Source organism: Ambystoma mexicanum, chromosome 6p (genome assembly GCF_040938575.1).
Source record: "Ambystoma mexicanum isolate Mex_15411 chromosome 6p, UKY_AmexF1_1, whole genome shotgun sequence".
In the NCBI taxonomy this organism is placed as follows: Eukaryota; Metazoa; Chordata; class Amphibia; order Caudata; family Ambystomatidae; genus Ambystoma; species Ambystoma mexicanum.
The window spans coordinates 1,332,268,216-1,332,292,201 of record NC_090935.1 but is presented as its reverse complement, the minus strand read 5'-3'; the positions used below and the strand labels follow the sequence as shown (position 1 = coordinate 1,332,292,201).

General features: G+C 44.4%; 1 long non-coding RNA gene across 1 annotated transcript in view; it reads left to right on the top strand.

Moving 5' to 3' along the window:
* LOC138510383 (uncharacterized) overlaps positions 1 to 23,779 on the top strand; it is a 350,876-nt gene extending 327,097 nt beyond the window's left edge. Inside the window, exon 3 of the long non-coding RNA XR_011280375.1 lies at positions 22,738 to 23,779. This is a non-coding gene — a long non-coding RNA (uncharacterized lncRNA). The remainder of the gene's footprint in view (positions 1 to 22,737) is intronic.
* Positions 23,780 to 23,986: the final 207 nt, after the last annotated feature.

Sequence of the window (23,986 nt, the reverse complement as noted above, 5' to 3'; positions counted from 1 at the left end):
TGTTCCGAGTTCGGCTTGATTCCTGAGGAGCAAAAGAAAGACTGTTTTCTCTTTGATCATATGGGTCAAAGGAGGAAATCGGTATTTGCCATCCCAATTCTGGACCACGTGTGGCAAGAAGGCCTCAAGACGATGCGCCATCCGTTCTCGGAGCCGGCTATCAAGGGGCGTATTGAGAAAAAGTTTAAAGCTCCGGAGTCCACTCCAAAATGTCTAACATCACAACCTCTGTCAGACTCCGTGGTGTCGGCAGCAGCGGCTAGGAAGGCCAGAGTACAGCAAAAATGTTCGACCCCACCAGAAAGCGAGGCCAGGAGGCAGGACGCCTTTGGAAAAAAGGTGCTCTCAGTCGGCGCGACGACCGTAAGGGCAGCCAATTCCTTAGCTATCGTATCACGATACGATAGAGAAATGTGGCACAAACTAGCCCCTATCCTAGAACATCTGCCAGAAAAACACCGAAAAGCAGCCATGTTACTTGTACGAGATGGCGAAGAGGCTTCGAACCACGCAATTAATATTGCAGTTGACCTAGCAGAGTCTGGTTTCAAACAGATCAATCATGGCATAGTACTTCGTCGACAAGCGTGGCTCAAATGTACTACTTTCCGTCCTGAAGTCCAATACAAAGTCCTTGACATGCCATGTGAAGGAGAACATCTGTTTGGAGAAAAGGTAGATGAAGCCTTGAAGGGGATGAAGGATCACACGGATACTGCCAGGTCTCTCGGCGCCCTCCAGACAGGTAGAAATTTTCGCTCTTTTCGCCCCTTCAGGGGTGCTTCTGGAAACTCCCGCTTTGGAGCCTCTAGGGACCGTGGATTTAACAGGCCCTCGTACTCTTCACAAGGTTTCAGACGTGCATCCCAGTCGGCACGTAGAGGCAGAAATTGTCAAGCCTCCAGAAGACGCGGCTCGGGTTCCTCGTCGACGAAGGACAAGCAAACCAGCAACCAATGACGGCCTTCGGAACGTCCTGGGGGGCCGAGTCTCTCATCATTTCGACCAATGGAAATGCATCACCACAGATCGATGGGTTCTGGACACGATTCGCATGGGGCATGCGCTACAATTCAAAGACAAGCCTCCACGTCTTCCGCCAGTGTTTTCGGCCCAGCCCCACCTTCGAGTCCTACGACAAGAGGTGGCGATTATGCTGCAAAAAGGAGCGGTAGAAAAGGTTCCGGTGGCACAGGAAGGAAAAGGGGTTTATTCCCGGTTCTTCGTTGTCAAGAAGCCAAACGGAAAATGGAGGCCCATTCTCGACCTGAGGGTACTCAACAAATGGCTAAAGAGCTTAAAATTCAAAATGCTGAAGCTCCAGGAGGTTATCAGGTCAGTGCAACCCAAGGATTATCTGTCGTCGCTGGACCTTCAAGACGCCTATTTTCACATCCCAATACGTCCACGACACAGGAGATATTTAAGGTTTGTCGTCGGGCGAAAGCATTTCCAGTTCAAGGTCCTCCCGTTCGGTCTCAAGTCCTCCCCCAGGACGTTCACCAAGTGTCTGGCCCCTATAGCGGCCCATTTAAGAAAGGAAGTCACCATGTCTATCCCTATCTAGACGACTGGCTGGTCAGAGGTTCGTCCATGGAACAAACACGAAACAGTCTGGGGGCCACGTTGTCCCTCTTACAGAAACTGGGCTTCTCGATAAACTTCAGCAAATCCTCCATAGAGCCTTCGAGGACCTTGTTTTTTCTAGGAGCGGAGTTTCATACGCACACAAACCTTGTAAGACCATCCAGCGAGAGAATACAGAAATTGCAAAGCAAGGCGTCGGAATGGCAATGCGGTACCAGGGTATCGGTGCCCAAATACATGTCCCTGCTAGGGACTATGTCATCCTGCATTCCGTTGATAAACAACTGCCGTCTGTTTATGAGGCCTTGCCAGGAATTTCTAGCGGACCGTTGGGCGCAGAGCCAAGGTCGCTGGTCCGACAGACTGGTCGTCGACGAGCAACTAGTACAAGCACTCCGCTGGTGGAAAGTTTCTTCTCATCTAACGAAAGGAATGCCTCTGGTGGAACCGGAGTTCCAGAAGACGGTGGTGACGGATGCATCGTTGAGCGGATGGGGAGCTCATCTGGATACGTTACAGGTACAAGGCCGGTGGTCGTTACAAGAGTCCTCCCTGCATATCAACCTGCTGGAACTGAGAGCAGTGCGATGGGCTCTAAAATCCTTCCTTCCTCAGTTGAGGAACTCGGTGGTGCGTGTCATGACGGACAACACAACTACAATGTTTTACTTGAGGAAGCAAGGAGGGACACGGTCCAGGTCCCTGTCGACGGAGGCACAAAAAATCTGGCATTGGGCACTGCAACACAACATGCAAATCTTGGCGTTCCACCTGCCAGGCGTGAGAAATGTGGAGGCCGATGCCCTCAGCAGAGAACTGAACGATGTTCACGAATGGGTGCTGAACGACCAGCAACTACAACACGTATTCAAGAAGTGGGGACATCCCTCCATCGATCTGTTCGCGACGAGGGACAACAGGAAATGCCCGCAGTATGCAAGCAGATGGCCTCAGCAGGGCTCTCTGTGGGATGCGTTCTCCTTCCCATGGACGAACAAATTCCTGTACGCATTCCCTCCATTTCCCCTTATCCGGAGGACGTTGCAATGGATCCTCAAGTACCCATGTCGGGTGATTCTGGTGGCCCCGTACTGGGCCAGACAGGTGTGGTTTTCAGACCTACTGCACCTAGCGGCGGCGGAACCGATGAGGTTCCAGAAGACCCCCAACCTTCTGTCTCGACAGGAGGGTGTTGTTTGGCATCACGACCCGGACAGCCTCAAATTGACGGCCTGGCTCCTGACTTCGCTGAATTTGGTCAGCTAACGATTCCGGAGGAATGTCGGCGTATTCTGCAAGCGGCAAGAGCACCTTCCACAAACACCTCATACTCGTACAAATGGAGGAGGTTCTGTCAGTGGTGTGCGGATCAACCAGGTTTGGTTCCGCAGTCGATTAAGCCGGAACAGCTCCTTTCATACTTGCTGTTCTTAGCTCAAAAGGGCCTATCGGTATCGTCGATAAAAGTACACCTGGCCGCCATTTCCAGGTTTACACGTCAACGACATTCCGCACCATTATTCAGCGACCGCCTGATTAAGCACTTCCTTAAGGGCCTATTTCGGAGTTTTCCTCCAGAGAAGAAATTTCCTCCGGCGTGGAGCCTCAATCTGGTGTTAGCGTCTCTTATGAAACCTCCTTTTGAACCAATGTCATCATCGTCTCTAAAGTTTTTGTCGTGGAAGTTGGCCTTCCTGGTGGCCATCACTTCAGCCCGACGTATTTCAGAAATCCAAGCTCTAATGGTAGACCCACCATACTTACGTTTTTTCAAGAACAAGGTGGTCCTAGCCACTAACCCACAGTTCATACCGAAAGCTCCGTCAGTGTTCCATAAACACTCCTCTATTGTCTTACCTACGTTTTTTCCAGAGCCAGGCTCGGGAGCGGAGCGCACGTTACACACACTGGACGTAAAAAGGGCTCTCAAGTTCTATCTTCATCGCACGCAACCTTTCAGAGAAACGAGGCAGTTGTTCGTGGCCTATAGGTTGGGTGCTAAAGGCAAAGCCATTTCAAAGCAAGGACTGTCAAGATGGGTATCGTCTACCATTTCGTACTGCCATTCCAAGGCAGGGAAACCTCTTCTACGACGGCCAAGAGCTCATTCAACTAGAGCGGCGGCATCGTCGACGGCGCTGTGGTCTGGAGTCCCTCTGGGGGACATCTGCATGGCGGCTACCTGGGCGGCTACACACACTTTTACCCGCCACTACTGCCTGTCGCAACAACATGCCGAAGATACCCGGATGGGACAGGCGGTGCTTCGGCACCTATTCCAATAAGGTAAGCCCCGGCTGAGGGGTTAGATCCTGTTGCAATTATGATTGAATATTGTTCGTTTTCTATGCTAACGATTACTGATGTATACACGACCATAGGGAACGGGCATTGTGAGAAGGTATGTAGGTTTGCATGCACGCCTCCTCTTTTTGGGATGGTACGGCTATGTAATCTATTCTAAGCATGTGAATCCATGAAAGATCCAATGCTGGAGAAGGGAATAGTTTCTTACCTGTAACTCCATTTCTCCAGCATTGGTATCTTTCATGGATTCACATGCGCCCACCTGCCTCCCCTGGACATGCAAACCGGTTCCCCCACTACTTTGGGGGCCGAAATCTGAGGGAGCGCGGGGGCGGGTCCTGTATTTATATCATGGCGTCCTGACGCCGCGGACACGCATGATACAAAACGAGGTGGATAGGACGCATAAGCGTCGAAAAGGTTTTCCTACGGGAAATATAATGTACCGGGGATTCCCAGCCTGACGACGGGGAATATTCTAAGCATGTGAATCCATGAAAGATACCAATGCTGGAGAAATGGAGTTACAGGTAAGAAACTATTCCCTGCCACTCTAAGATTCACCATTGGTGGGAGTTAATGTGGACGTCCCAACTTTGGCGGAAGGGGTGGAGGAGACAACAATTTAATTAATGAACAAAACCGCACACTGGATTAACACCCACTTACCTGGTGTGAAAATCAATCCCCAGAGCATCCTGATGAGAAGAAGGGCCACGTGGATAGGCAACACTGCTAAACAGGGAAAGGGTGACTTCGTGATAGTTGCAGTAGTAGCTCGAGCCATGATGGATTATTTAGTCTCTGTGCTCAGCCCCCCTCGTTATAACACGAAGAGTACTAATAACATGTGTAAATTCCTTCTCCTAGCTGCTTTCTATCCCCCACACACCAGCTTTCCAAGATCACAGCAGGTTGAGTGGGAGGTGGTGAGAGGAAGGAGAAGGGTAAGCCACCCAACTTGTATAGGTGTAAGTGGCGCCGGGATCGAGAGTGGGGCAGTTATCACATCGAACTGTTTTGAAACCTTGTCAGGTATTGAAGAAGTAGACTGATTAGGGGCACCAGAGGCAGGAGTCAGAATCCATCGGAGCCAGATGAGGCCCCCCACCTGGACAGGAAATGTCTGCACACTGCCTGGAGTATGTGGTCACCATCCTCAGTTGGAATATAGCGGGGGCTCCGTCCAAACTTGAGAGGACTGACGTAATGTCATATCTGAGGTCACAGGACATAATTTTCTTACAGGAAACCTGGGCGGTGGAACCTGCAAGCCTGGACGATTTGTCTCACTCTCAACCCTAGCGTGTAAGAACAAAAGAGGTTGCTGTTATGCGGGGATGGCAATCTTGATTAAATCATCCTTACATTACCACATTGGGGTGGAGGGTGTGAATCTCTCCAGTATTCAATATGTCATAGTGACTCCTGACCGGGGGGATAAACTGTTGCTGGTCAACTTTTATAATAGTCCACATGCCTCAGAAGTCAATCGGCTCAGGGCATTAAAAGAGTTGTTTGAGTCTACCATATTGGATTTATTGAACAAGCATACGGTTCTGGTCCTGGGGGCGAAGGGGGGAGATGTGAAACTGGGCCATGGTATTCCAACTGACCTTGTTGATGTGGGTGAAGACTTTGCATATAGGATCACCCGCCCGCAGATTTTCGCCGATCAGGTGTGTGCCAGGGGTTTACAAGTGAACATGTGGCTCATGGAATGGGAAAGTGTTCTTTGAATGGACGCATGCATTCCGATGTCCCTGGCAAAATAACATTTGTGAGTGTCCAGGGGTATTCAACTATTGATTATCTTTGTATGCACGCATAACACTGGCATTTAATCTTGGTGTTCATGGTTGTACAGAAAAGTGCCAGTGACCACTTCCCTCTGAGGCTTGTGCTAAGAAAAGATCGGTCTAATGTGTCCACTGTTGTCTTATCACAGTTGGATTTATGCGTAATGAATCAACACTGTAAACACAGGAGGGAAAACAATGTGGGAGCTAAATCTTGGTCTGATCACTATATGTTCCTATTTCAGGATCAGGTATCTAGGTACGAGGGTGGAGATCACCGTTCTTCAATACGGCTGACCTTGAAGGAGGTGGAGACTGCGGTTGTGCAGCAATCACACAACTGCGCCCCAGGTCCACAAGCAGTTCTTGCACATTTTTATATGGTCGAATTAGAATTGTGGGTTCCACTCTTGACAATCTGTTTAAACTCCTTTCTGGAAACAGGAGAATATTCACAATCCTGGAAAGGCGCAATTATTCATCCCATATTTAAAAAGGATGACCCCGGAAGCCCTCTGGCCGGTTCCATGTGATAATATCGCCGCAATAATATTGCTGTACAAAAATTTGGCCATATTTTTGCGGCGATATTACCCCATGGAACCTGCGGGGGACACCCCCGCATCCCACATATATTTTAAAAGGGACCGGGGGACACCCCCGCAACCCCCCCATCCATTTATCCCATAAATTATCCCCACCAAAAATATCGCCTATGGCCGTTTCCGACGACCATATGTACGGCGATATTTTTGGTGGAGATAATATTACCCGATACCCTCTGGCCTACAGGCCAATTTCACTGCTGGACACCGCCTTCAAGGTCTTTGGACGTGTTGTGTTACAACATCTGGAGGACTGTATCTTGAACAGTCAAGTCCTTTCTGACATCCAATATGGCTTCAGGCCAGGCCTGGGTACACGTGATCAAGCACTTAATCTTTACCTGGTAGGGGCTTTGTCCATATTTGTAAAGGCCAAACCCATTTATTTGGGTACCTGAGCACTGCATTTGATAAGGTGGATATGGTGCTATTATGGCAGGTTCTTGGGTCCATGGGGTGCCAGGCTGAGCTCCTTAAAGTGTTACAATTGATTCACGAGGACACCAGGGCCTGTGTACGTTTTGGGGAATATGGGCAATGCATGGGCTACTTCGAAGTTAGATCGGGAGTGTGCCAGGGCTGTGTCCTGGCTCCAGTATTGTTTACTTTGTATATTAATGGCCTGTACAGGACCTTGGTGGACTCTAAGGCAGATTATTCTCGGGTCGGTGCGAAAGCTCTCCCAGTCTATACTGATTTTATGGCTGTTTATGTAACAATTAACACTAGCAAATCATCAGTGATGGTATGTAGTCATCAGCATGGTAAAAAGCTCAAAATGCGCAACATGGTAAGCAATGGTGCTATTATTCCACGGGTGTCAAAATTTGATATTTAGGCATATGCTTTTCTGAAAATTGGCGGGTTCCATGTGCAGAAACAAAGTATGAGAATGAAACAGACATTGGGGGGCATTTCTTGTTTTAGGACCACGTGTCATGGCAACCATTTATTTTATTATTAGAAGTGTATCAAGTATAAAGTACAAGCCAAAGCAGCAACTAATTATGGGGCAGCATTGTGGGGCAATTGAGGTAATCGAGAATACATTTTTTAAAACGTTTTTGGGGCTCCCTAGTTCCGCCCCTAACTATGCTGTACACATAGAACTAGGCATAACACATATAGGGGATGACTGGTATGAGGCGCCACTTATGCACTGGCTTGGTATATGGTCAAATCCAAGAGCCATTTTGTCACATGATATCATCAAAACCTTACTATTAGGCTCCTCTTGGCGCAAAGTACCATGGCTGAACTTTATCCCGGTCTGCCTGAAACAGCTGAATGCTCCTAGTTTACATATGAACTGTTATCTTTAACTGAGTGCCACATGTACAAGAGGACCTTTCGTTTTTTTAATTTGACCAAAACGTGAATCGACCGGGCTCTACCTAAATACGAACAGAAAACATGTGCTACTCAAGCAACCAGAAGTAATTTACCCTTATCTGCTATACAGCAACAAATCTGTAGATCGCTGGGCTTTGACCAGGGCCCGCTTTAATCTCCTGTGGCTGAGAGAAAGTACAAAAAACTGGCCGGGCCACGAACAATCTGTGGTCTGTCGCTGCAATGCCGTAAAAGAGGACCTACTTTGTCTTGTTCTGCCCCTGGTATGAGAACATTAGAAAAAGGACAATTAATTATTTCTTGGTCTTGCTTAGAATTCTTGAGAAGGGCTTAGATCAGAAGAAAATGCCTGGGTGATGTTCCTTTTTAACATGTTCTTACTGAATATTATTGTTCTTAACCAATGAGTGTTTTTTTTGTGATTATGTACACTGTAATTTATTACTGAACTATGTATATTTACATTGCTTTGCATTAGTTTAGGGATTTTATCCGAATAAACTTCAATTTGATTGATTGATGGAGAGAGGAAGAGCCATCTGATGCAGCCATATCAATAGAGGATCCATCTTGACAGAAGCAGTTCTTTGGGTATAGAATATGGCATCTACGTAATGGGTGCAGGTCCGGATACAAGATGATGAAAATGCAGAAATTTTAGGGGAAGCTGGATGGGACGGATCATCCACCCATACACTGAAATCCACCTGAGTAATTAGGTTGGGATCAAATAGACTGGGCTAATCAGTCAGGCAAGGTTTGGAGTAAACAGGAATCTGAGATGTGGGGTACGTAGACAATTATGAGAATGCATGTTCACAAAATTGTGTGATACATATTTGGCATGAAGAGCTAGAAGAATAAATAACACATAACTGCACGTCACACAATTACTAGGGTTAAAAACTGTAAACCTTTCTTCAGTGTCTCTCCTTATGGCACGGGTATGCTCTTACTCCAGTGCATGTTGGACCGAGGGGTAGTATGGGGAGGAGCCCCTGGTCCCTCCTGCATAGTCCTGTCACACGACAGGGGACAATCACAGTCCCACACCACAGGCTAGTCATAAGAGTACAGACTTCCCCCACCCCTCTTGCCCAGTAGAGAAGGTCAGTAATGAAAAAGTGTGCCCCTGCCCAAACCTTTTCTGGGATGCTGTAAGATATTACTTGTGCACCACCTTCCCAACTAAGAGAGCCCGAAGCTCTCACTGAGCAGCCACACAATTATAAAGTAGAAAAAGAAGGCTTTCCCTTTGGGGTAACTGGGGTATATGCACTCAACAATGCCAGGGAATGCTTTGATGCTGTTGCAGCTTCACACATGAAAGGACTCTTCTCAGACAGCTTAAGGTGGTTATCTCCCTGGATACAATGTTGCCAGTTCACGACTTCCCAAATGCTAAAAGTTCAGCACGTGAGGAAGTGTTTCAAAGGCATTGTTTCTCTGCAAGAGATTCTCATGCAAGAAATACAGTTTTACTATTTCCCATATGCTCCGAGGCACTAGGCATACCACATGGTTACCCACTGTGTTTCTAGCCTTTAAACCACACACTGGAAACATTAAAGAGCACAGGGCAGCAGCTGGCAGGGGAGAAAGCCTAGCCCCTTAACATCAAAACAGCTGCAGGAGAATTGGCAATCACAACCATTACCAAATCACAAACCACCGGTGCATACCTTCATTAGAAGACCCAGGCAGGGGGATGAGGGCGCACACTATACAAATACACAACCCCAGTCAGGCATAGTGGGTTGTTGGAGAAGGTTGTGATGGGCATTGAGACAGTGTTGGCATGCAGTAGAATGAGTGGGTAGGAGGTGGTGAGGGGCAGAAGAGGGAGGACGGGATGTAGTATCAGAGGAGAAGGTGGTAATAGTTATTACGTCACAGGAGGTGCTAGTATCGGAGGAGGTGGTAGCAGTAATATTGGTAAAGGAGATTGTGTCATCGGGGAGGAAGTGGTAGGAACATCTGAGGAGGAGGTGGTAATTACAATAGAGGAGGTGGTCACACGAGAGAAGGAGATTACAATAGTAAAAGTGCCAGCAACTCAGGGGATGAACAAATGCATCCCCTTAGCCAGAAGGAACAAGAAGGTACAAGGAGGCTGGGCCAGCCCCAAACAGGTTGAGAAGAAGGTGGGAGGACGAATGAGACCTCAGTAGGGAGGGCAGAAGAGAAGTAGCCTGGGCGGTGGCGAGAGAACCCCAAGATCTGAGGAGAGGAGGAGACTAGAGTGGAAGAAGGGATAAGTGTTAGCTGACAATGGTGATGGCTTTGTGGCCTTCCTTGCCCCAGCAGAGGCACTGTGGCTGTACCAACAGCTTGCTAAAGAGACTGAGCAACTGACTGGAGACTTATCACCCTTGACAAGCGAGTTCATAAGAAAGCATACTGTAACAACTAGGAAACCTGCAATGCCACAGGATGAGGTGAGAAGTGCACACCCAGTGTTGACCTAAATGCCAATAAAATGTCTGGATAATACTCCCCAACTCCACTTTTCTGTGCTTCCTGCATAGGCCTCCTGACACACGCAATTGTGCACACTGAGCATTTCTTCTTAGGTTGTCAGAAATGATTGTCTCAGTTGACCTCAGACCTACTTGCCTCACCCACAGACAGTAGATTTGGCTCCACTTTAGTGACCGCTTGACTGGCTCCACATACTGTTTGCTCACTCTCCTTGTCTTACCCAATGGGATATGTGTAAAACTCTGATATGTTATGTCAACAGAGCTCTGGAATTACAAGAATATGTAATGCTATCCCAGGTATCTGCTAAAGTCAGCAAAACTATTTTGATCCGGTGACATAAAATGTCAAGCCCGATACTCCAGACCAATTATGTTTTGACCTTTGGTTAATGAAACAGCACATTGCGTAATTCCTTTATGTGATGTTATGTTGATTTATACTGCGCCACGCTACCAGCCAGGACAGTTTCCAGGCACTCCTCTATGTGGCCAATGGTTACTGATTAACGCAATTCAAACAAATCTTGCATTGTGACCCTTCTCAAATGATTTAGACCTCTGTCAGGCAAGCCTGTGCCTCAGTCAGGTCAACAGGTGTAGGACGGAGTTAGTGGCATGTAAGGAGATCAATGCAGCAGTGGTAGCTAGTGATTCGTTTAATTGGAGGATCCTAGAAATATCCCATGAATGTGCTCATGCAACCAAGCCTAGCTCTGCAGCCCCATCAACCACAAGTAGCATGGAGTGGTCACCTGCACCCAAGAAATCTGTTTAAATAACACGTTAAAATGGTGCATTTTACAGTGCACTTCCTGTTACAAATTGGGTAAAAAGCAGATTAAAATCGTTTTTGAGGTGTAAAACATGAACAAATCCAATAGATGCCAGGTCACCAAGAGTACACATGAGCAATTCCCAACACATTTTCATGATGCCTCTTGTCCAGGATCTAAGGCAGCATTCTGTCAGTTTAAAAAAAAACATTTTCATGCTAGCTGCCAAAACATGTCCATGCAGGCAGCACCAATATATGCCATTGTCCCCCACACAAGAAGATACCCATGTTTTCTTTGCCCAAATGCATTTAATGACATAATAAGAAAACATGTCCATGCTGGCTTTGCCAGAATAGGCCAGTATCCCCACACAAGCTCACACTCCTGTTTGATTTGCACATAATGCCAGTAAAAATGCCATGCTACTATAAGAACACATGGCCATCTTGGCTGTGTCAATGTAGACCTGAATGCCCATGTAAGACCACTCAACATGCAGTAAAAATTATATGCCCCTGTAAGAAAAATATGTCCAGGCTTGCTGTTTAAATGTAGGCCAATATCCCTACTTCAGAACACGACAGCTTACACCTGCAAGCTGATCCACGCCTGCAAACCCTTTCTCTCTACAGAAAGCTGCATTGCACTGGCTAGAGCTCTAATCTTGTCAAAAATTGACTACTGTAATACACTGTACTTAGGTGCCAGCAAATAGATCATTAATAAACTCCAGATTCTACAAAACAACGCACTTAGAACAGCCCTAGGCATCTCCAGAAGACAACACATCTGTGTGTTCAGATGAGACAGCAATTGCCTATCCATTAAGGACAGAATACAGCTCAAAACAGCCTCCCTGACCTACAAATGTATCAACAATTCAGCCCCTCATTACCTCACTGAAAAATTCACAAAGAATAACTTCTGCACGACCCAAAAGGACTACCAACTCCGGCTGCCAAAGAGTCCACAGGTTTAGATTAAAAAAAGCAGATGGCAGCAGTTTTCCTGTCATGGCCGCCCAACTTTAGAATTCCCTACCCACCACTTTAAGAGTTGACCAATCCTTATACAAATTCAGGAAAAACACCAAACTCTGGCTCACCTCCAAAGACCTCCCACCTTGTTAGAGTCCTCAACTAGGACTTTGCTTACAACGCTAGTGACATCTCTGTATCTATGTACATTATCCTTGGATAGTCACCATATTTCTTTTGTGCCATAAAACGGTATATGTATCATACTGTATTGTTTTATAACTTGTGATCTATTGTATTGTATTTTGTATTGTAACTAAGAAACTGCATATTCTTGTAACACGCCTAGATACCTTCGGGTGAGGAGCACTTTATAAATAAATAAACAAACAAACAAACACCCCTGAATAGTATGGCCCTTTGGACATAAGCGGCTGCAGAACTGTATGCCAGGAATGCCAGTCCAGAAGGGCATCCTAAGGTGCTTGCTGGAGCTGCAGGAGAACGTATTGTTTTCACTCTGCTGGCATGATTATTATGACCTCATTTGTTAGTTGCCCAGGATCAGAGGCTGAGCGAAAGTTACACTGTATTGTGCTGTTTCTGCAAGAAGGAACCAATAGTCTCCCCTGCCTATGGAATCCATACCGACTGCATGTAACCAGTTAGTGTGTACTGTACTTGCTCGCCGCCATGCCCAAAGTCAAAGGGAGGGTGGGTTTTAGAGACTGTATGTTAATATATGTTGTACTAAATAATCACGTTTGTTTCATTTATCCTACCTTGTAGACATCAGCAATGTATTATTGTATTCCTTATGTGGTTGGTCTTGCATGTGTACTTACTAAATTAGCAGTGTATAAATACCTAGAAATCGTCTAAAACTAGTAATTGCATTAGACCATATGATTGATTATGCTCTGCGCTACTATTGCAATTCCTATTTCCTCTGAAAGCTCTACACAATATAAATCATGAAATCCAGCACTCCTGCTTCACAGAAACCCCCTTTGGGGCATTGAACTAGCTCGCCTCTTAGTTATTGCTCTCTCTCACAGGAAAGATGAAATAGATTGCCTAGCTGAGCAAGTTAGGACAGGATCTGTCAGAGGATAATGTCCTACATTTAAGGAGTTCCAAACAAGGCCCCCACTCTTGGCTGCCAGCCACCTCTTTCTGCCTGCCCTAGAGAGATACATATCATGCCACATTTCACATTGTGAGGGAACACCAGCACTGCCCATCCCCCATTTTCAAGAAACAAATTGAAATCTGCAGATCCCATCTGCTGTAGGATATGCAGAGTTCTGGTTTTTTTTCCACATCATCACGGATTTCTGAACCTGCAGCAATGTAAAAAAAAGAAATAAACTGTACTCACACAAAAGAGGCCCATGGTGCAGAGGCCCTGTGACTTCATTCAGTGCATTTACAAATGGCTCCCGTACACATCATAGGAGATTGCTCCAACTGCCAGCAAGAAAGCAGGGTTGGAATTGGAGGTTGTATGAAGGGGTCCACCAGCATTAGTACTTGTATCTTGTTGGGTCCCCTGCTTGCAATTTGAAACATTTACAAAACAGTTTGAAAATGAATAGGAAATACAGGCAAAATCACATTTCCTTTTTCTTTTTGCTCTCCGTTTTGTAAAAAAAACAATGCAAGTGCTGCCTGCAAATTATACTCATGAAACAGCATTTACAGTGGATTCCGCAATCATTCATCGGGTACTAAAAAAACAGGCAGACACCACAGGAATCCATTGGTTCAATGACCACCTGAAAATCATATATATTGTAGAGTGCTGGTCACTCCCATAGTTATGCCATGCAGTCAAGATAAAACGTATGTACCATTGACTTTTGTGAACACTATTGCTTATAACTTTTGACTCGGTAGACGGATCAAGCTGAAACTTTGCAAAACTAATTCTTGCATTGGCCCATCCACATTTCTCAAATGTTTCAAAAGATATTAGGTGTGCACCGAAAAATCCGATTTTGGCCTAAATCCATTCATTTCCCCATAGAGAAAAAGCATTGCAGGCATTCCTTTCTTTGGTTTGGTGTAGATCCGCACAGTAGTTTTTAAAAAAAATTGACAGAGAAAGTGGTGTCCCCTGGTCCACTAAAACGTTTATATATCTCCCATGTTGCATTGCAGCAATGAGTCTTTTCAGAAATGAAAAGCCACCTTTTTTTTGCTCTGACCCAGGGATTCCTGTGATAATCTCACAGGAGTACAACAAAGAAATGGACTTACAATTTTACTTGGAGAAAGGAATTGGGAGGCTTCACATCAGGGTAGGTGAGGAGAGGCTGAAGGAGGACCACGTGGTTAGTTGGCCACTTTCGGGAGGGCTTGAGAACCTTTTTTGAGTGAGATTGTTTTCATTTGACAGTGGTAATCTCGTGAGATTACCCTGGGAAAATCACGCAAGATCCGGTCAGAAAGACAAGTGTGTCACAGGAACGTACAGCGGAAATAGGATAATGGGAGAGGGTCAAGAGTGATTTTCACAGTGCGGAGAATGTGGGGGGAATAAATAGAAGAAAGGGTGTCTATCTAGATTGGGGAAGGGGAAGACTACCTTCAAGCTTTTATGGATCACTGCAGTAATCAGAAAACACTGTGTTTTTGCTGCTACAGACATTCTTGCAGCAATACCAGGAAGAAGCACAATGTTTTCCACTAAAACATTTTAGGGAAAATATTGCAAGAACGAAATAAGGGGGAAGGGGGTGATAGGCTACAGGGCCATGGTGTTTAAAGGTAATGGTAAAAAGGGGCAGCTGAGCGTGAATCACAATATATGACCCTAATTAGTGCAATGTGGTGGAGGACAGGGACAAAGGTTGTGGCCACTAGTAAGGGATGAAGGGCATGGTCAGTGGGTAATGGATTGTTACCCTAATTAGTGCAAAGTGACCAGGGACAAGGCCCAACGCCATGGCAAGTTGGGCATGGCAGTTTACAACTGAAGAAGATATGGGCCGTGGGTACTGGCCTTGGTCTTTTAGCCTAATTGTTGCAATGTGGACATTGGTCATGGCCAAAAGGCCATGGCTTGTAGGACCTGGTTATTTACTAGCAAGAGTATGTGGGCCATGGCATTTTCTGCTATGTAGATAGTGACCAGAGGGTAAAGACAATGACAAGTAGGCTCTGGATAAGATATCGCATAACAAAACCCTTGAAACTCGGTGAAAAGACTTTACTTAGGAGAGAGTTAAGATAAACCAATTCATCACAACAAAACCCCTTCAATTTGGTGGGTGTGGGAACCAATGGGAATCTTTACTTGAGTCACCCATGCTGCTCATACCTGAGATCACAGCAGGGAACAGCAATTAGATCATAAATGAGATCATAGGTGACATCTAAAAGAGGACTAAGAGTTAAGACTGTCGTCACTTTCCAAACCCGAATTTCATGGGTTTTGTTGCACAATAAATTAGTTTATCTCAGCTCTCTCTTAGCTTAAGTTTTTTTACAGAATGTATTTATATTGTAGGGTGGCACTCGCCATCCAATAGTTAAGGTGAGTCGGACTCCCATAGGAACTCCTCAAAATTCTATCATTAATAACTTTTGATTCAATAAACAGAGTTGCCCGAAATTCCAAAATTGATTAAGGAATTGCGCCCCTCGCCCCTAGACTGCAAAGTTTAGTAAAGATTTGTTAGAAAATAAAAAAGTTATCACAAAGACAACACATTTTTTTCCCAACAGTGCAGCCTACTTCCCATTCATTTTCCCATAGACAATCAAGGTACATTTTTGCTAAAGCACAAAGCCCAAACCGTTGGACGGATTTAGACCAGATCCAAAACAACTTGTGCACAAAGCGTTGACTCACGATCCATGCATGGTTTGGAGTCATTCCATTCAGTAGTTATTTAAATATTTGATGGAGAATGGGGTGACCCCTTTCCAAAAATAGCTATATCTTGGGGATTTACCCAAAACTCAGTGTTTTTAGAGATGAAACAGCCGCCATCTTGTTCTTCTCTTGATTCAAGAGATATCCACGGCTATAACCAAGGATATGGGAAAATGAAACACAGGAAAAGGCCATTTGCAGGGCAAAATCATGCAAATGTCATCAGGCTAGAGGTGGGGTGGCTAGAGGGCACCAGGTGATAAGTGGGAGTTGGAGGGGGTCTAGGGACTGAGTTTGCAACACAAAGCTTTCTGTAGCCTCGGCTATAGCCTCGAATAGCCATCATCTCAAAACAAACTGTCACACAACAGTGTGTGTTGTGTGGGGAAACGGAGCAGGTAGGGGAAATGAGGAGGCCATCTGGAGAGTGGGGACTGGCATAGATGAGGGGGCACTTGGTGAGGGCCTGATTGGCAGGAAATCAATTTTCTATCAGCCGTTTTTCCAATATTCATGGCTACAAAGGACTACAGATAGCCACGGGTAAGAGTAGTTCCATGCCCGCAGATACATTTAAAAAAAAAAGATATTCTTCCGATATTCGTGGCTACAAAGGACTACAGATAGCCACGGGTAAGAGTAGTTCTGTGCCCGCTGATACATTTAAAAAAAAAAAGATATTCTTACAAATATAATGACGACAGGGGTGAGGTCTCCCATCCATGCAGTAACCAGGACAGACCCTGCTTAGCTTCAAAGTGAGGAAGGGGCCTGGCTCCTCAGGCCATATTGCCCAATAAATGAGCCAAAGCCACAAGGCCACTTAGAGAAACGGGCCGGCCCTTTCCTTGCTTTGAAGCTAAGCACAGTCGGTCCTGCTTTGAAGCTAAGCAGGGTCAGTCCCGGTTACTTCGTGGATGGGCACCCAAATGGGCATCCAAATTATTATAATTTTTTAAAACCGTGCTACTGTCAGTCCTTGAAGGTTTTGCACTCGGAGATGAGAGGGCAAGTAAGTCAGGAGTATTTGCCCACAATGTGGCAAGAGAGTTTGTAATCCTGGACACTCGTGCAGTTATTCTCTCCTGATTGTGGCTGCTTTTCAGGGCACAAGTAAAGGACACATGTGGGTGAAGAGCGTAACTTTATTTCAGAGGGCGTGGGCAACACACAGGGTTTTTTGAGGTTGGCAAGTTTGCTCAAGTATTTGGCTACCAGGATTTTACTCATGGTGTCATGTTCGAGGTGCAGACGCTTTCCCACAAGACCACAAGCACTTATTTCGCATTGGGATTTTGTTTACCAGGGAATATTAAACGACAAATTGCTGAGTTTAAAAAGTGAGCACGTTTTATAATTTGCCAGCATATTTATTGGAACATTTCCTCTCTCAGGTTATTTTTCTGGTGTTCATTACCTTTTTTAAAAAGTCCAATGCTATTTTGTCTTATGCTCTTTCCCCTAAGGGGAAGGTCAAATGAACTAACTTTGTATATTTCACTTTAAGATATATGTTCACTTACTGTGCGTATATTCATGGGTGCAAGATTTTGATTGGTGCAGAAAGTACCTGGGCATATGTTTTTCTTGCAACCGGTCATTTTTTCCCCCTGTTTCCATGCTGATTAAATGTGGTTAGTTGGGGTTGTGCGATGTATCACAACAGTCACCAAGAGATCAGCCATAAAACAAGGAGCTTGGACATGCTACTTAACCAAAGTGTGTGAACCATGGCAAATAATTGTATCTCACAGCGCATTTCCTAAAAACACATTGGGTTCTCAAACCCTGCAATCTTTTATACATAACAATACCACTGTCAAAACAGGAAAAAATCTGTTTGTGATTGATGAATGTCTTTGAGCGATGGGTTGCAAGTGTTTTAAAATATAGAGTGGCCGTGCCCACAGGCCATGGCTAGTGGTCTGGTAGCATTTTAAAATACTGATCATGGCCGAAGACCATGCTAGTGGTCTGGCAGCGTTCTAGAAATCTATGGAATAACAAAACCCTTGTAATGCAAGGAAAAAAACCTTAGTTGCTGTGACGGTTTGGTGAGCAATACATTGTAACAAAACCTTTGAAATTCAAGGAAAAAACTTCAATTGCAGGTACTTTAAGGTGAGAACTTGACTCAATACAACCCCAGTAATTCAGCTAAAGCCACCTTACCTTCGTGCCCTCTGTTGCGCAGCCAATGACCACAATGATGACATCATAGATCACATCACTGCTGTCATCACTAATTACATGTTGTATGAGAGCACTGATGACATTACAAATCACATCACTGATGCCATCACTGGTGACAACACTAATTACATTGTATATAACTGATTACATCAGTAATGGAATTAGACATAACATCATTTGTAAGTTAGCTCATGAAAAGTGTGATTACCTTAATAACAATTAAGCCCTTGGACTTGGCCATGACAAAGGCTGGGATCACAGACCAGCACCAAAGGCCATAGCTAGTGGTCGGTTAGTGTTCAAAAATACCAATGAGCATGGTTAAGAGACATGCCTAGTAGCCCATCTCTGTTTTAAAATATACAGTGGGCAATGTTGAAAGCTGTAGTCAGTGGTCATGGCTAAAGGCCATAGCAGTGCCCATTAATATGTTACAATATACATGCTGCACAGCCAAAGGCCATGGCCACTGGCTAGTATTGTGTTGAAGACCATGTCTAGTGGCTGGTTAGTGTATATAATATACAGTGGGCACGGCCGAAGGCCATCAATTATTGCATTTTATTATTTTAAAATATACAGTGGACATGGCCAAAAGATGTTGAGGTTGCTCAAGGTCAAAGGCCATGGATAGGAGCCCATTTATATGTTAGAATATATAGTGGGCACCTTCAAAGATTGTTACCACTGGCCAGTATTGTGCTAAAGTCCATGGCTAGTGCCTGATCAGTGTATATAATATAGAGTGGACATGGTTGAAAGCTGTATCCACTGGTAAAGAGCAAAAGCTATGGTTGGTAGCCTGTTAGTGTTTTAAATTATTCAGTGCACATGGGTGAAGGTTTTCACCACTGCCCACAACTGAAGGCCATGACTACTACCCATTCATGTGTTAAAATATATTTGGCCATGCACACAACGGTTTTGTTGCATTAAATCAGCACCTTTTGTTATGCTCTACTTCCCACCACCTGTAAGTCTATTTCTTTTCTGTGGTTCAGCTATGCAACATTGCGTTTATCAAGAATGTCTTCTTTTCTTGTGTCCACTACATAAGAAGGGATTAGTAATGGTGTACTGTGATGAGGAAGAGTGAAGTGGAGTTAATGGGGGACTGTGATGAGGAAGCCTTAAGTTGTGAAGTTTGGGACTGTGACAAGAAGAGTGAGGTGAGGCAGTTAAGAACTGTGATGAGGAATAAAGAGGTGCAGTAGATGGGGACTATAATGATGAAGAGTGAGTTGGCGGTAGTCAGGTACTGTGATAGGAATAGTGATACAATGGTAGTGGGGTTCTGTGACGAGGAAGAGTGAGTTGGTGGTAGTGGGGTACTGTGATGAGGAAGAGTGAGACGTGCTAGTGGGGCACTGAGAGACTGTGTCGAGGAAGACAAGTTGGTGGTAGTGGGATACTGCGACTAGAAAGAGTGATATGTGTCAGTGGGAGACTGACGAAGTGAGTTGATGGTAGTGGGGGACTGATGAGGAAGAGTGCGTTGGTGGCAGTGGGGTACTGTGATGAGGAAGAATGAGGTGGTGGTAGTGGTGGACTGTGATAAGGAAGAATGACTTGGTAGTGGGGGACTGTGATGAGGAAGAGTGAGTTGGTGGTATTGGGGGACTGTGACGAGGAGGAGTGTGATGGTGGTAGTGGGGTAGTGTGAAGAGGAAGACTGAGGTGGTGGTAGTGGGGTACTGTGATGAGGAAGAGGGAGTTGGTGGTAGTGGGGGACAGTGACGAGGAAGAGTGTGATGTGGCAGTGGGGTAGTGTGAAGAGGAAGACTGAGATGTGGTAGTGGGTGACTGTGATGTGAAAGAGGGAGTTGGTGGTAGTGGGGTACTGTGACGGGGAAGAGTGACTTGGTAGTGGGGGACTGTGACGAGGAAGAGTGACTTGGTGGTAGTGGGGGACTGTCATGAGGAAGAGTGAGTTGGTGGTAGTGGAGTACTATGACAAGGAAGAGTAATGTGGTGGTAGTGGGGTACAGTGATGAGGAAGAGTGAGTTGGTGGTATTGAAGTACTGTGATGAGGCAGAGTGACGTAGTGGTAGTGGGATAGTGTGATGAGGATGAGTCAGGTGGGGGTATATAGGTAACATTACTATTCAATATTGAGACTAGAAGGAACAATTTCGGTGTTCTGGTAGGCTTGCTAATTATGTACTGTGGCGAAGAAGAGGTAGGTGCAATAATATAGATATCTTCCCTGCTAACATCAGGAGTCAATCAAGATCTTCACTATTAAGTCAACCGAAAAGCTTGTACAATCAAAACAAAGGCTTTAGATGGCAAGCATCGGCACAAAAAGCCATAAAAGTTCATAAAAATAGAAGGCAACAGTTGCATAAAAATGCATGAAGAAAATTATAATTAACAGCACATACCAATTTGATTTCACAAAGATAAAGAAATAGCAACATATCTCATGATTTTTAAAATGTCCAGGTAAAATGGTCATAAAGCTCCATGTACGAAAGTTTCAAATGTTACAAAAGAACCAAAACTCAATGCGGATAAAATTCTGGCAGTATCAGATTCATATTATGACCTTCTGAAAAGCCAAGTAGGGAGAGTATACTCTCAGCCCCACGGAGTATCATTGCCCATGAAACAAATTCCCAGTGACCTGTTTCTCCAGATCGGATAAAGTTACTTCATGGGCCTGGCTTATTATTGTTTGTCCACAGAGCCATGCTTGATGAACGTAGCAAGCAGTACAAATCACTGTGCTTGGGCTTATGCTCTCTTTGCAAAATTCAAAGCATCGGTAGTTGAACAAAACCCAACCCCATCAGCAAAGGACGAGGATATCATACTCTCTGTAATCTGTCTCTGACAAATAAACATAAAATGACTACTGTCTCTTCGCCCAAGCCACATAAAGGGCAATTAAGCAACCCACTCTGCCCCCACAGTTGTGTAAAGGTAGCTAACTGTAACCAGCCTAAACCTAATGTACAATGATTTAGCATTGGATGGGGTTAGGTACTTGAGGTAGCTTTCTGGGCCAAACTCCCTTTTATAGGATTGATAGTCTGGTCCCAGTTTCAATGTATTCCCCTCTCCGATCATTTTCGACCTAAACTGGAGTATGGCTGCTTTCTTAATTCTGTTTAGGGCTCTTGTTAGCACTATCCGGTGCTGTCCACAAACTTGATTAATTCAGACTGACCAAGAATTTGTGTATGCTCCATCCAAGCAACACCTTTGCCCCACTCCAGACTGAGGAAATGCTTTATGGCATCTCCGTACTTTTCTAGCTCCTATGTGCTCCAAAGCCTTACCCAGTATAATATTGGGGAAAGGGAAGCTTGTTCGCCCACTGCGCATACTTCAAGTTATAAGTGTAATAGGGCATTGGATGTACCTCTAGAGAGCTGCGAAATCTTCTTCTCTTATTAAACTTAATGTATTGGCGTACCCCTAGAGCTCTGCGCCATGAAGTGAAGCAGGAATCGCTTGTTTACGCAGAAGTTCAATGGCCGTGAGAGCTGGCACTCTCCCATGCCTACTGTAGAATGATCTTACAGCTCCACCGTATTTCCCCAGAGTAGTGCAAGTCCTTCCAACTTGGGCCGTCCAGTGACCACTTTCACTGAATCTTGTTCCTAAGTAGTCATAAAATGGAACTTTCTCTAAAATACACCTTTCCACTGAATTGGGGTCTAAAGACCATGGCCTTTGTCCTTTTGACCTTCAGACTTAGGTCAAGATCAGCACATTTTCCTAGGAAAACAGCCAGCCAAGTTTTTTATCCTTGAGGAGTTGTGGACAGAAGTACTGCATCATATGTGTATGTGTAACAGAGTGATGGGTATCTATCCAAGCCCATCCTTAGGGAATCCATACAGTTCTGCAATAGAGAGGTGATGAATATATATATATATATATATATATATATATATATATATATATATATATATATATATATATATATATATATATATATATATATATGAGCAGGGCAAGGAGGCAGGATTGTCTCACACATTAAAGGGGGCGTTGTCTCACCAGACAACACATAGCGTACCACCACTTTACTGTTATGATAGATTTCCTGGATAGTTGAAATTAAGTGGGGGGGAAGGCTTTTATTTTTCCCAGAACTTTCCAAAGGGTATCTCTTGAGACTGCATCAAAGGCAATCCTAAGGTCCACAAAAACAGCATAGAAATTCATCCGGTTGAGTACGGTATACTTTTGGATCAACAAAAAAAGTCTAAAACTCATCCACAGTACTTTAATGTTTTTGGAATTCGGCCTGTAAATTACTTTTTTTAAAGGATGAGAGTATTGTGGTAATTCCCTTGACACCAGTGAAGTTCAACTATTTCAACTATCAATTATTGTTAAAATGTTTAGTTAGTTATAATGGTTGACTTTCCCTTTATAAATAAATGTTTTTTCAATTATAAAAAAGTGTTTCTTTTTCAATATTTACCTTTCCTTTGGTATTTGCATCACTTGTAGAAATTATTCAAGTGTACAAGGTCACTTATCAAGATGTAATCGCCATTAGATTTGCTAATTATTATACAACGTATATTGCATATGTTTTTATGTACAAGGGGTCTGCTACTGAAGCAGTTGAGATGGAAGAGGGACAGGGACAACAGGTATACAAATAATGGTGACAGTCATTTATCATGAATTTTAATTTTCCTTTCATTGTGTACAATGTTTATCAAAGTGAAATAGTCTACTTGTTGTAATTGTATATATATTTCTTGGAATTGAAGATATTTACAGTTTATTGTGATCATTCTGTTACAGATGGGGGATGCACTAGGAACATCAAGATTGACTGTATCAAATTGCACTCGGAAAACCAGGATAAATACGACCCAGGCTTTTACATTTTTTTTTAACTGGCTATTTGGAAATGTTTTTATTTTTATTTACTTATTTCTTACACGCCGTAGCCCGCAGGCATCAGGGAGCCTATATGTTTGTTAGTACTAGATTGAAAGGTTGATATTCAAATGTTTTGTAAGTGTGGAATAAATAATGCTTGTTTTTAAAAAAAATCTATTAGATGCCTATGAAGAAGAATAAGAAGAACGGGAAGACTCAGACCACTCCACTAACAAATGATGTTGCCTGCCAAACCAATGTCACCAGGGAGCAACTAATGTTTGAGGTTGTGAATGCTTGTCCCAAGGTTCAGAATCGGTCTGCCAATATATAGTGGCCGGAATTTGAACTGAATATCACCAGCGAACCATTGAAAGTAACAACTGATCATTGTTGCAGCACACAATGTACTCCGGGAATGACAGACAGCACAGAAGATGCTCCATCATTACTTTCCGATCCTCGCTCCTCGCACCCAATCCACGCCTTTGAAATGATTTCTGTAAAAGAAAGACAATCTTCCCAGTTTTCCTAGTACATTCTGAAAATCTAGAAATATCACAGATTCAAATCACTGAGGCATCTTTGGAATTCTTTGACGACGATGTGCATGACCATGGGTATTTTGGAGGACTTATCCACCACCAGAGAATCTCAAACCACTATATTGCAGGGAACCTAAACACATTGTTTTTGACAGCTGACTGATACAGATTATACAAATGATTAAATGCAAATATGGCAAACATGGGAGGATTTGTAGGGAGCCATAGGTGCAGTTTACTCAGAAAGTCAAAGGCACCAAACTGAAGATCATCTATCTTTTTGCTTCTCAGTATATACATACATCTCTATATTTGTATGCATGTCCCTATACATCTATATCCACCACCCTCATTGCAGCTCTCATATATACCTGTCCGTCTCTCTGTACATCTATATGCATATGCGTTTATCTCTATCCATATCTCTCTATGCACCTCCGCCACTTTGCCCGGGAAGTCTGGGTGTGAGCATTGAGCTCTCATATGCTGCCTCGTGTCCTTGTCTAGTGCCTTTCTCAGTCTATGTGTCATGTATTTCGACACCCTGGGTGATGGCTGCCAGTCTGACGATCTGTGGTTCCTTACGTTCTCCGGCTCAAACATGTCTGATATCTCTGCCTTCA